The sequence below is a fragment of the Poecile atricapillus genome, chromosome 8, assembly GCF_030490865.1.
Source record: "Poecile atricapillus isolate bPoeAtr1 chromosome 8, bPoeAtr1.hap1, whole genome shotgun sequence".
NCBI classification, from domain to species: Eukaryota; Metazoa; Chordata; class Aves; order Passeriformes; family Paridae; genus Poecile; species Poecile atricapillus.
In genome coordinates, this window is record NC_081256.1 from 16,651,351 (window position 1) to 16,663,775 (window position 12,425).

Below are 12,425 nucleotides of genomic sequence, written 5' to 3' on the forward strand. Positions count from 1 at the left end.
CTCTAATGAGCCACACGACTGCAAGGAAAGCAATTGCCTTCTCCTTCACAGCCTTCTCCATCCCCCCAATTAACTACATTACCATCATAACTAACCCCCTGTGCCTGGAGCGTGCTGGCAGCTGGCAGAGCCCACGGTTCAAGATGTGCTTGATGCATTGCTGCACAGCAGATCAGGGCACAGACATTTTAGTGTGCGTCAGACACCACATTTCTCCATCCTTGTAACTGATCCTGCTGGAGTGTGCTCTCTGCAGAGCCAGGACTTTAACCCGAGAGCGCAGCTGCATTTTTAAGTATCATGTTAATACAGTGTTGTGGTGGGGATTTTGTTCAAGGGAGGATGGCTCCACTCTGACCTTTGGCTCCAGAGGCATGCTTTAAAATTAAAACTTCATTTCTTCGGTGACCCACCACTAATTTATCTCCATTCATACAATAGTGTGATTCTAAAAACCATTTGCATTCTCATCTGGTACTGTGTGTGGCACTTTGTACATGTCAGCAAAGGCCAAGAGAAGAACAATATGTACTCTTTATTTTTAACCCAAGAAGTCTTTTATAGATGTGTTAATTCACAAAAGGGAGAAAGACCTTGGTATTGACCATCTGGCACGGTGGTATCTCAGCTTGGAGTCTGGAGTCGGAGCCAGAGACCAAGAAATTACATTAAACCAAAAGTAGAGCCCAGCCAAAAGGCTCCTTTGGGAGTCTGGACTCCAGTGAAGAGGGAGCAATGAGGATGGTGGCCAGGAAGAGCAGCAGCAGCACTGGGAGCCCTGCTCGGCTTCTGCTGCCACGTGCTCCTGATCCATTGTGGCAAGGCCTCTCTTCACCCAGAGTTTGCTTCTGCTCCTGCACTGCCCCATCCAGCAGGCACTCTGGGGACACTGTGTGTCCCCGGGGTGTGCAGAGGTCTGCCCATCCCTGCTGTGCATCCTCGGCACAGCCGGATCCACTCCGGGAAATGAGACTTCCTTATGCTTTTAATTGTGCTACCCTCTAGTGGCCAATGCCATCCCCTTGGAGCTCGGATCTCCACTCCTGGCACAGCAGAGGCCTTCGACCACAAACCTTCGAGACCAGAAGGGAGCTTGGAGCTGTGCAAGAGTGACTTGCACGTTTGAAAGGAGACTGAGACCTGGCAAGGTCAAATGCCATCCCAGGCTCCACCACCCTAGGTCTGCTTTGGTCTTAAGAAGGGCAAGATCTCCCTGCCCAGGCTGAGAGCTCTTGACCAGAACAGGGTGAAGCCGACTCGGTATCAGGTGCTTGCAACACGAAAAGCATCACCAAATAATTGCTCTTGGCATTCTCCTAGAGAACACACTTCTTCTCCCTGCTGTCTCACACCAGGCACTCCAGCAGCTTGGATAGCAGCAGAAACACTCAACATGTCAATAAAAATGGGTTAGAATTCAAGGAACGTTCTTGCAATTACCGAGATAATTGCTACATTTCAGAACCAAACATTACTTAATGGCTCTCAATTATCTTGTGGCAGGGCCTGCAATGGCAGCGACTAATTGCTTAACTAAAGACTTTCTTCTTTCCACTCTATGAAAACAGGCATGCATGCAATTAGGCCATTGGTGCAGGGAGGAGAGGAGATACCTATTGTGAAAAGAGGGGTTAACTGGCAGCCATAGCCAGGTTCCAAAGCTCAGAGGACAGGTGTCTTGCCTCAGACTTTATAAGGATGTGAAGCAGAACCTCAAAAGTCCAGGAGGGAACAAGGATACAGGCTTTTTCTTCCTGTCTCTGCACAAAGACCCCAAATGATTATACAGTGTGACTAGTGCCCCTCTTGCAAGCCTCTAGGCCCCCCAGGCTCAGATGCACGTCAGTAGCCTTTTCACAGTTTATCAGTCTGCAAAGTTCACAGACACTAACAAAAAGAAAAAAACAATCAACTGCCTAAAGGCTAACAGAAGTCTTCCTTTTGGTTACTTTCAAGCTTGTTGAAAACCTACTTGTTAACCTCTTCACTGAGCACCTCTCTCATATGAAAGAGAAGCAAAGGGAAACTTCCTTCATTATTTGCCATTTCATCACTTTTTCGCAATTCTCTCCTATCTTAAGAACTCTCTTAAACAGAGCCTTTCACATTGCTTTGACACAGAACTATTCCCTGTCCCTTCTCCCTGGCTTTTTCAGCCTCTCCTCTACTTGAGGTGGAAACACAAGACCCCAGATCAGGCCATGACCCTTGTGAAAACATCAGCGCCTGGTTTCTATCCCTGACTGATCATGTTTAGTTTGTTCCTCTGACCAGACAGGGTTCACCACAGAGCCAGCCCCAGGCCTTGTGTCCTGAACATTGGCTACCCTGGATGCAAGGGCTGTGTTCAGCTCTGCTCATCCTTTCCAGACTCACATTTCTCAGACACAGATTCCCAAGGCCATTTTGCTGATCACTTACCAGCTCAGCTCCCTCCCTTTGAAGCCCCTCCTTGCTACTCTTAAGGACATTTTTTTCCCTACCATTCATTACAGTTTCCACAGAAGCAGTAAACAAACTAGGGTTGACTGTCCAGCTCAAAGCCCCCCTTGGAGGCCTTCAGTTTGATGTAAAACTGTCTGTTCTCACCCTGGTTTTGTATGCTTGTCTGTTTAACTTAGAGTCAGAGTTTACACTCATCCTTAAAGTTACTGAATAGTCCTGTGAAGATTTGAGACAAAGGCTTCAGGGCCCCAAATTTTATCTTTCAAATCTCCATTTTCCTCTTTGCTACATTAAGAGCTTTCACAAGCTAAAGGGCATGGTCTCCTCTCCACAACACCACACTCTTTTGTCCTCATTTCTCCCCATGGTTTATGTCCTGTGTGTGCTCTTTGGACTTGTATTCCAGTTACAAGCCAAGAATGGGGACAGGAGCCAGTGGGGTACTGAGACCTTGTGGACTCAAACTGGTCACTTAAAAGAATCATAACCTAGCAAGGGAAGAGTTAACATTCCTGAAAACTGAGGCAGTTTCATAGCACACAGTTCAGTTTGCTAACAACGCACCCTCTCCATTTTCACACGCGTGCACATGGGCTAATTGTTTCACAGGAGTAACCTCACCTGCAATTAGCCACTGTTTTAAGTCTTTGATCTCTGTAACTCTCCAGAGGACAGCAAAATTCCCACATGAAAGTGTTTTATTATTTTATTTCACATTTGGGAGTGACCCTATGCTCCTGGATTTATTAAAAAAAAAAGTCCTTACCTGATCTCAGCGATTCCCATTGAGCTAAGCAAGGCTGTGGCAAGTGGAAAAGCTCCCTTTGGGGGATGACTCTCCCAGGTGTTAAGGAAGAGTGAGTACAGCCCCCAGCTGATGGCCTTCACCTGCTCTCTGAGCAGACTGCTGCTCTGCCAGCATCAAAGCCATCCCGGAGATGGGCTTTTTGGGGACATGTCTTGTCTTGCTGATTCACTTCCTAGGGTAAATTTATTTCTTTGAGCTATTGTCCAATTCACAGTTAAGGATCAGCACATGCTGGTCCTTCCCAGGGAGCTTCCCTTAACCAAGGAATAGGAGACATCTCTATCTGATCCTGTAGCACCAGCACAGGCCAGAGGGTGCACACAGCTCCTGAAGGCCTGGCTGCCAGATTTTGCCTGGCTGTTTTTCTAGGAAAAGGGATGGGGCAAAGCAGGTAGCTCAGAGGCCCAAGCCATAGGTCTGGTCCCAAAGAAAACAAAGCGTCAGGGCCTCAAGGCTCTTAATTAACTCTATTAGAGTGATAATCGTGGCCTGCCCAACCCCAGGGGAATGGAAAAAACCCTCTAGTGTGAGATGCATATAAAGGTACTGGACTGAAACATGAATATTTTCACCTACTGTCAGCGGTTAGAAAGCAGTGGGGGGTGGGAGGATGGTGAAAAGACAGGATCCTCAGCTCAAGTTGATTCTGGTTTAGCACCAACACGTAGGAAACAACCTAGAAGTCAAAGAGATTTCTGTGAAGTGTACTTGTGTTTTGCAGGGCTGCTTTCGAAACATCTGAAAATTTTAGACTATATCCTTTGCAGTTCATTAGTGCACAGTAAAATATGCCCCTAACCACTTCCTTTTTGTGTTGTTTTTTTTTTTTTTTTTTTAATTAGATGTGGCTTAAAAAATAAATCTCTCACATTTCCTTGCAAAAGAGCAGATTGTACAAAGCTTTAAGAGAGCCAGCACTGCTTCCATGCCTCTGTGCAAGAGCTGGGCTCCAGTGATGAGGCTCTTTTCATCTCACAGGGATGTGCTTCCAGAAACTGGTTCAAGGGAGTAGGAGAGGTGCCTGGTTCCCACAGCTACCAGAGTCCATTCAGTGGCTGGTACTGCAGCTTCCCAGAATCATTGAGTAGCCTGATGTGGAAAGGCCTCAGGAGGATCATGAAAGGCCAGTTCCTGGCCCTGCACAGGATGGCCCCAAGTTCTGTCCCTTAGGAGCTTCATTCTCCCTCTTTGGATATAAAAAGCCCTTACAGGAGTCAGGGCAAAGGCACCCCTCCTGAGTACCACTCCAGGGCTGGTGTGAAAGGAGACAACATCAGGCAGGCAGCAAGAGGCAAGAGCTACTCTTGTCACTCAAACTGTGTGGGTTTGGAGTTGCAGATGTAGCACCAGGAAGATGGATAATTAGAGCACCCCAGAATCTGCTTTAAATTATGAAATCAGCTTAACTTGCCTGCTGCATTTGGAAGGAAGAGAAGACTTCACACACCTTTTTTCATTTGAGCCTACAGTCCCAGCCAGTCAGTGGGATCAACACAGCTTTTTCCCCTGCCTTATGGAGTTGTGGACCCTCAGCACGTGCTGATAAAGGAGGTTTTAGAAGACAGCCCAAAATGCAGTGCTGTCAGGGTGCAGACCTAGTGGGCTCCCAGGCTCTGCTTTGGGCAGCAGCTTCTCCTGCCAGCTGCCCACCAGTGCAGTGTTCTTGTGTTTAAGCACACGGCACATGAGTGGCACCAAATTCAAAAATCCTTCCTTCGCTAGGCACCAGCTCAACTCATGGTGTCAGCCCTGGAATGTCTCTTTCATCTTCTTCGGATGTAAAATCTACAGTGTCAGTTCATCATTATAAAAGCCTCGTATCACAAGGTGAAGTGTGGTTTGCCCCAGCTATAAACCACCCCCCACCACCACAATCACAAATAATGTATACTCAAAATGATCAGTTAAAGGCTGGCTCTCCTTTCTGGCTCCTTCACTTTCAGGCAATAACACTTCACCCTTTCAAACTTTTCTTTGTTAATCTGAGGGAGCTAGAATTTCACTTCGATGTTAGCGAATATTGAGATGAGGTCAGAGAAGTGCAAGTGGCTAACTGGCCCTGGCTTAATGCACAGCTATTCACCAGCTGAACCACGGGCTCATCACCCTCCCACCCTGACCTGACAGCTCAGCTCAGCTGATGCTGCAGCCACTCTGCACCAGGAGAAGCATGTTACTGTCACAGCCTGGACCCTCTGTCACACTTCCAGAGCTGGCATGTTAAGGGGGAAAGGAAAGAAAGGGTAAGTAACATGAATTTCCCAATTAAAAATCACTGAGTGGTGACACTCGAACTCAGACTTTATTTTCATCTTTAAGCCCAGAAAGCCTCTGGGATATGAGCCCTTCTGCATTGGTGTTACTGCATCTCACTGAGGGCAGACCTTGTCAGCCATTTCATCATCTCCTTTCGTCTCACAGGCCCCTGACCTTCCCCTGTGACTGGAAGAAGTCAGAAAATCACGGTCTCTGCTGCCCTGGTACCTGCGGGTAGCATTTAATAACAGGTGCTGCGAGCACAGGGCTGCTCCTGCCCTGACCCTCCTGCCAGAAGACTGTCAGGCAGCTGCTCTGTCTAAACTCTACCCTGCTTAACAGAGGACAGTGCTTGCCTTTTTTTTTCCCTCCTCCTCCACTTGGAGCTCTTATTTCTCACCTCCCACTGCCACACTTATCAGAGAGTAAATCCACCTCTAGCTCAACATCCCTTTCCTCTGACTGGAAAGTCACTGATGATGGGGGTGGAGGTGGCAGCTTGTTCTCAGCTCATTAATCTATCACAAACCTCTGCAGCAGGCTAGCTGCCTCCAGCCCTGATTAATTTTCAAGTACAAAGGATGTTTGTATTTGGATATGGATATTGGATATGGATATGCTGAATAAATGATTTCAAGCTGTGAATTTCATTTCATCACTAATCACAGACATGGGTTGAAATCCTGTGCATGAAGTCGACAAGTGAACTTCAATAGACCTCCATGGCAAGGTGGGACACTGGTCACCCTGAAACAAATAATAATGTAAATTAGTTCAAAAGGGTCCACAGGAAGGGGATATGCAAGAAGAGATCATTCACATCACCCTTATCTTTACTCCTGGTATGTGGATTCACATAGGAAGGGGATATTTCTTCCTCTATCTCTAGTAGCTGTGAAACAGAAGCACATCATTAAGGATCCTCACAGTCCCGGCTCAGATAAACCCCAGAGGCTTCTAAACCAGCCCCAAGGTGCTCTTACAATGTCAGTCAGACCTTTCAGCTTTGCTGGTACCTTTGATATCCCTATGGATAAGGGATGCTTCTCCTCTGGGCACAGAGAAACCTCTGCCTACCCCCAGCAGAAAGCTTTCCCATGGGGCTCTTGCCATCCCTCGAAGTGTCACTGCAGGGCTTAGGGCACAGTCTCAGCACTGTTCATTCTCCAGCAGAGGAAATGACTCAGACTCCCTTTCCAAGGACATAAAGGGTCCCCTCTCCAAACTGGTAGATCAGTCAGGTGCTGAACATGGAGCTCCTCACAGAAATCAGGAGAAGCAAAAAACCCATTTAATTTCTTATTCTTTTTTTCTTAAATGCTAGTGATTGTGTGGTAGGGTCTAGATGTGTACGCCCAGCTCTTTTTTCACAAAGATCCCAAACCCCAAAGTCAGACCAGGGAAATCAGTTACAGATTTCAGAAAGTTTCTCTCAGCACCTCTAGTGTGCCCAGGCAGGATGGAGTGAGAGCTGCTCAGTCCTGCATGAAATCAGCTGGCAGTTCTCAGCCCAGCCCTGTAGTACAGCATCCTCTTGAACAAAGCTCCTATATCACACATAAATCACACAGGAGAGACAGGGGAGAGAGAAAAGGGAGGTGAACAGGTGACAGGGGGAATAGAGAAGAGAGCAGGACACACAATCATGACTTGTTACTAGCTCAGCAATGCACATCTGCACTTCACAGCTTGTGGTCTGTGCTCTGGAGCTGCTGAATGGCTTCTCCCACTGCTGTGCCATGATGTGCCACGTCCTTGTCTGGGCATTTCGGGGCCAGGAGGAAACTTTTAGGGAAAAGCTGCTCAGCATTAACTGTGCTCAGCAGGGCAGCGTGGGCACCGCCTCCCTGAATGAATGATGAATGGCCTCAGCACTGCAATCTCCACAAAAATGCACTCGCCTGAATCTCTCCAAGGCACCTCACTGGCCTCCAGAGCCTAATTCCTGAAATTAGGTAGGGCAGAGGTTTTTGGTTTCCAAACCAGACAATGTGCTGGAGAGTGGCCAGAGGCTGTGGGTACACCGAGCGAGGGTGGGGTAATTTGGGGGGAAGCTTTCTGCCTACAGGGAGAGCAGGATGCGTGAGAGCAGGTCTGCAGCTCTCAGCTGGAGCAAAAATTACCAGCAGATTATCATCTCGATAGCAAGATTCAGAGCAAGGAGGGCCAGGCCAGGTGAGTCACCCTGCTGCTGCTGCCAGTCCTTGGGGCTGCTGATGCCTGTGATAACCCAGTGAGCACAGAGCGGGGACCCACAGGGAGATTGCCAGGTTAGGTATGGAGCTGGGCACTCTGGAATGTCAGCAGCTGCTGCCTGTGCCCCTTTGCAGCATCAGATGCTGGAGAGGACAGAGCACAGGGCCTGAGACATGCCAGCTTTTACCACTCGTTACTCGCATGGGCTGCACCCTGAGCACAGTGCAGCCAGTCCTAGCCCAGGAATTGGGTGCTGGAGCAGATTTTGCTCCACTGCAAGCTCCTTCTTGGGGGCACACATGAGGACCTGAACAGCTCCCAACCCCAACATGGCAACAGCTGAAACTGCCTCACTGAGCCATGGTCGAGCCCCAGGGACTAAAACCCATGGCAAGCCCAGACCAAAGATCTTAAAGAACTAAACAGAAGGAAATAAATTCCCCAAAACAAGAAACAGCCTCTCTGGTTGTTTTCAAGAACACCAGGCCCTGGTAAGACAGGAAGGCCTGGGCTCTGCTGTCTTTAATGATTTGCCACAGGATATGGATGAGCTCAGATACTTGTGCTTTGCTTCAGAGTTTGCATATCCAGCACCTCACCCATCCCAGCAGAGAGTGTCACATCAGGTATAGTTTTGACACTGTGGTCTCTTACCCTCAGTGCAGGTCTAAATAGAACTGGGATGGGCTCCCAAACAGTCCTGCTCAGTCTGTTAGCCAGGATCACATCGCACCAGAGCGTGTGGAGAGGCCCTTGACACCAAAATGTTTTGACAATCAAACATCCCCAGGCAACTCTAGGCATCAAGCACTGCTGATGCACACGGAGCCAAAGGAGCTTTGAGCTGTCCAGAACAACACAGACACAGAGAGCTCAGCAAATCCTTCCTGAGAAGTGGTGTGAACCCTTGGGTTACTGCTGCACACAAAGCCAGCTCTCCTCTGCACACCCAGTGCCACCTGTGCTGGTGAGCCTGATGGAAACCCCAGTCTGGGCCAGCTGAGATTCTGGTGCACTCTGGTGCTGCTGACTGCTTGGTTTGAAGGAGCCACATACACCCTACAGAGCACAGGAAAGCCATCACCCTCCACAAGCCCTTCCACATGGCCAGCCCTGCACCCACCAGCCCATCCTACAGCAGAGAGAAACAGAGATTGCAGGTCCTGCTGAGCGGTCCCTGCAGGCATGAGGCTCCACAGACTCACCACTATAACCAGCAAGGATGGAGAGCTCAGACTCCCTGGCTGACACTACTGCAGCTCCCGCTTAAGATAAGCAGAGATAGTGGCTGGCCCTGCTTTGCATTGGGGTCTCTCTCCCATGGATGCACTCTAAGACCAAAGACATCATCCTCTTACTGGGGCTGGCATCTTCCCTTTGCTCCAGGTGGAAATGGTGACTGGATGTGATGAGGTGCTACTTGGCCTGAAAAATCTTTCGATGTTGCAATTTGTTGCTCAGGGGCTGCAGCTGGACTAGATTAGATTACTCTGGGCTAACCAGAGAGATTTTTGCTGGGTTTCTCCAGCAGCAAGCTAACCACAAATCATGAAGCAGGAAGAAAAAATGTTCACATCTGAAATGCTTTCTCACCGAGCAAGTCCACTTAACAAAAAGTCCCATGAGGTCAAAAGAAAAGTGAAAAGTAATCATTGGGGTCAGAGGTTGCACAGTGCACTGAGTATTGAAATTACTCATCCTGCTACAGTCCAGCTACAAGATTTCCTGTTTGTTTTGCCCTAATTTTTGGGTGTTTTACAGTGATTGGAATGATAAATTAAACTCTTACAATAGAAAATAGCTGGTGGTGATGGAGGTGGTGTAATTTCATGAGTTAACTGTGACAGAACAGTGGGAGGAACATTATGGTCTTATTTTGGTTTAAATTTGGAGACAAAAGTACAACTCCTTATTTTATCAAAATGGCTTGTTCAGCTCAAGAACATAGTTTGCATCCCTATTTCCCCTGCTGCACAGTGGAATATGATGCCATGCACTCTGCTTGTCATAGCTCAGATCCTGTCTTACATTTCTGTAATGCCTTGCGTGCTGGAGAGCCTTGGCATGCTTCACAAAGTGCTGTATGCATGGCCAGAATCAGACATGCAGCCACTTCTGGGGTGGAAAGCAGCAAGAACTGCGTGTGCTGCACTCTGGGGAGTAAGATTCTGTCTCGGAAGAGATGCTTTTGCATAGCAAGTCATTAACATCAATCTCTGAACACCCAGCAGGCTCCTGGCTACAAGTTTAGCTGCATCTCAAGGACTGGAAATTTTACTGCTGAGATGTGAACCTGTAGTTCCAGGCAATCTATTTCTGCATAACCTGCTAGGCTGTCAGTAGCTGTTTTCATCACTTACATCCACTATAAAACAATAATAGATAAATATCAGTGTAGATCTCAGCCTCCTGCCTCTTTTGGAAGGGATTATGTCTTCTCAAAGGATGCTTTTGAGAAAGGAACTAACACCAGGTAGAAAAGGAGTCAAGTTTCAAGAAAAGAGTCATCTCTTTCCCACCTCTCATCGTCTGCATGTCTCTCTTCTCACTGTCCCACAATGCAAGAAGGAGGCACATCCTGATGTCTGGGAAGGCAAAGGTGGACAAGGAGGAAGGACATGGCTTAGGCTGTGATTCTCAGTGAGCTGCATTCACTGCAGAGACTGAGGAGTGCAGTAAAGTTGTGACACAGGTTTTGTTCTCCCAGTGCCTTCTGCAGTCCTCAGGGTCCTGCACATCCCTCCCTGGGATGAAAAGAGAGCAGCATGACAACACAATTGACTATCACAGTGAGAGTTTGGTGCCTGGAGCTGGCATGTCCTCACTGAACACCCCTAAATTCAGGCTCCCAATCCTACTCCCATATCAAAAGCCAGATTCCAGACATCCTGCAGCTTCTGTGACACCTACCTGGAGCCATTTGCCATAGCCTACCTGCTCATCTCTGTCCCTTTTCCCAAAAGCCTGGATGCCAAAAGCGTGTCCTGGTGGTCAGAGAGAGGTTCCAGCAAGGTCCTTTGTTGAGGTACCTGCTTGTTGCCTTCCAGAACTGGGGAAGGTACCAGTGAAAAGGCAGGTGGTGCTTAGCAGATTGGAAGTTGACCAAGGGCACCTGTGACTTGGCCACAGTGCTGCTACCAGCTCAACTGGGTATGAGTTTACTTGTACTGATTTTAAACAGGCCTAAAAACTGGCAATTGTTAAGGAAGGAGAAAGACAGGATGAAAATTCCTTTTTTCATGCTAGCCTTTTTTAATGTCATCCTGATGCTACATGAGGAGAATGATGCCCCTTTCTTCCTGCACACTGAGGAGGTACAGAGGAAAGTACAGTGCCTGTGCCCTGAGCACTGCCTGAGGCACTGGCTGGCAGCTGAAGAAGACCTGGTTTGCAGCCACATACCCAAGTGCTGTGGTGTGTGTCCTACCTCAGCCTGAATCACAGCTGCCAGCAGGAACAAACACCTGGGCTTGCAGGGAATGCTGCCCTGGCTGCACCCAGCTCCTCGTGCTCAGGAAACCACAGCCCTGGGTATGGTGTAGCTGAAACTCGGGTCAGTGTCTTTAAGCAGTGGTTGGCTGTAAAATGGTATTTAACATACTGAAAAAAATCAATTGCTGCTGACACACAGTAGCCCTGAGCCAGTTGATCCATCCCTGGTTCCCAGTAGCCATGAGGACAGAACAAACTCCCAAAGCAATCAGCTGAATATTCTGCAGGCAGGGCAGGGTGTTGGGTACCCTGCTGCAGTTTGCTGGAATGTTAACTTAATTTCCTAAGCTTTGATGTAGGAATGAGAGGCCACTGGTGAGGCCATGTACCAGCCTGCCTGTATAAGGTGCTGCGGCTGAACAGGGCTGAGGCTTCACCTCCAAAGCCAGCTTCTAGATAATGAGCTTGAAATCAGCAAACAGAACAAAATCAAACTCATTCCAGGCTCTGCCTTTCCTTGCCACCATGCAGCATCCCAGATGCTTCCTGTTCCTCAAGAGCATCTTCCACCTTGAGACATTTGAGAGAGCAATTCCCTTTATCTCAAAAAACAGCAAGTGGGGCAGAGAGAAAACAAAGCTCTGGTATCTCAGAGCCACATCTCTGCCTTGTGTATTTCTGTGCAGTGCCAAAAACCATCGGGGTGGGCAGCCTGGGATAGACGCTTTCTCCAGCCATGACTCTTCTCCCTGACCGTGGGCAAATGCAGCTCTGCTTTGGGCCAGCAGCTCCTACCAGCCTCCAACGTCATTTGTTCCATCACCTGGACCTGTTGTTGTCAAATGTGCAAGGGGCCAAGGGATATATTTGTTGATAGTATGTATGTTGGTTACTACCAGGATTGCAGTTTTAAGGATTTTCCACATATCGTGTGTCCTGTGTCTGTCCACGTTGCAGTGCAGTGACCCAGACACAACACTGACAGCTGCAGGGTAAATAAATAAAAACAGAGTATTTTGATCTTGGAAGGGGAGGTGGTTTGGAGGGGAAGGGGGGGCCAGGGTGTCAGCAGCCAGAACAGGGTGGCCACAGCTGTGATGGGAACAGATGCGGCACAGGGAGCGGGAGCAGGGAATAGAGTTCTGCAAATGCAAGCAATGCTGGAGAGTCTTGGAGAATGGCATGCATATTTGGGACAGGTGGGAAGTGTTTACATTGAAATAAGAAGGATGATGGCTCGACAGAATGCTGGTCATGTTACCTGTGACCCAAACTGACCGGCCACAGC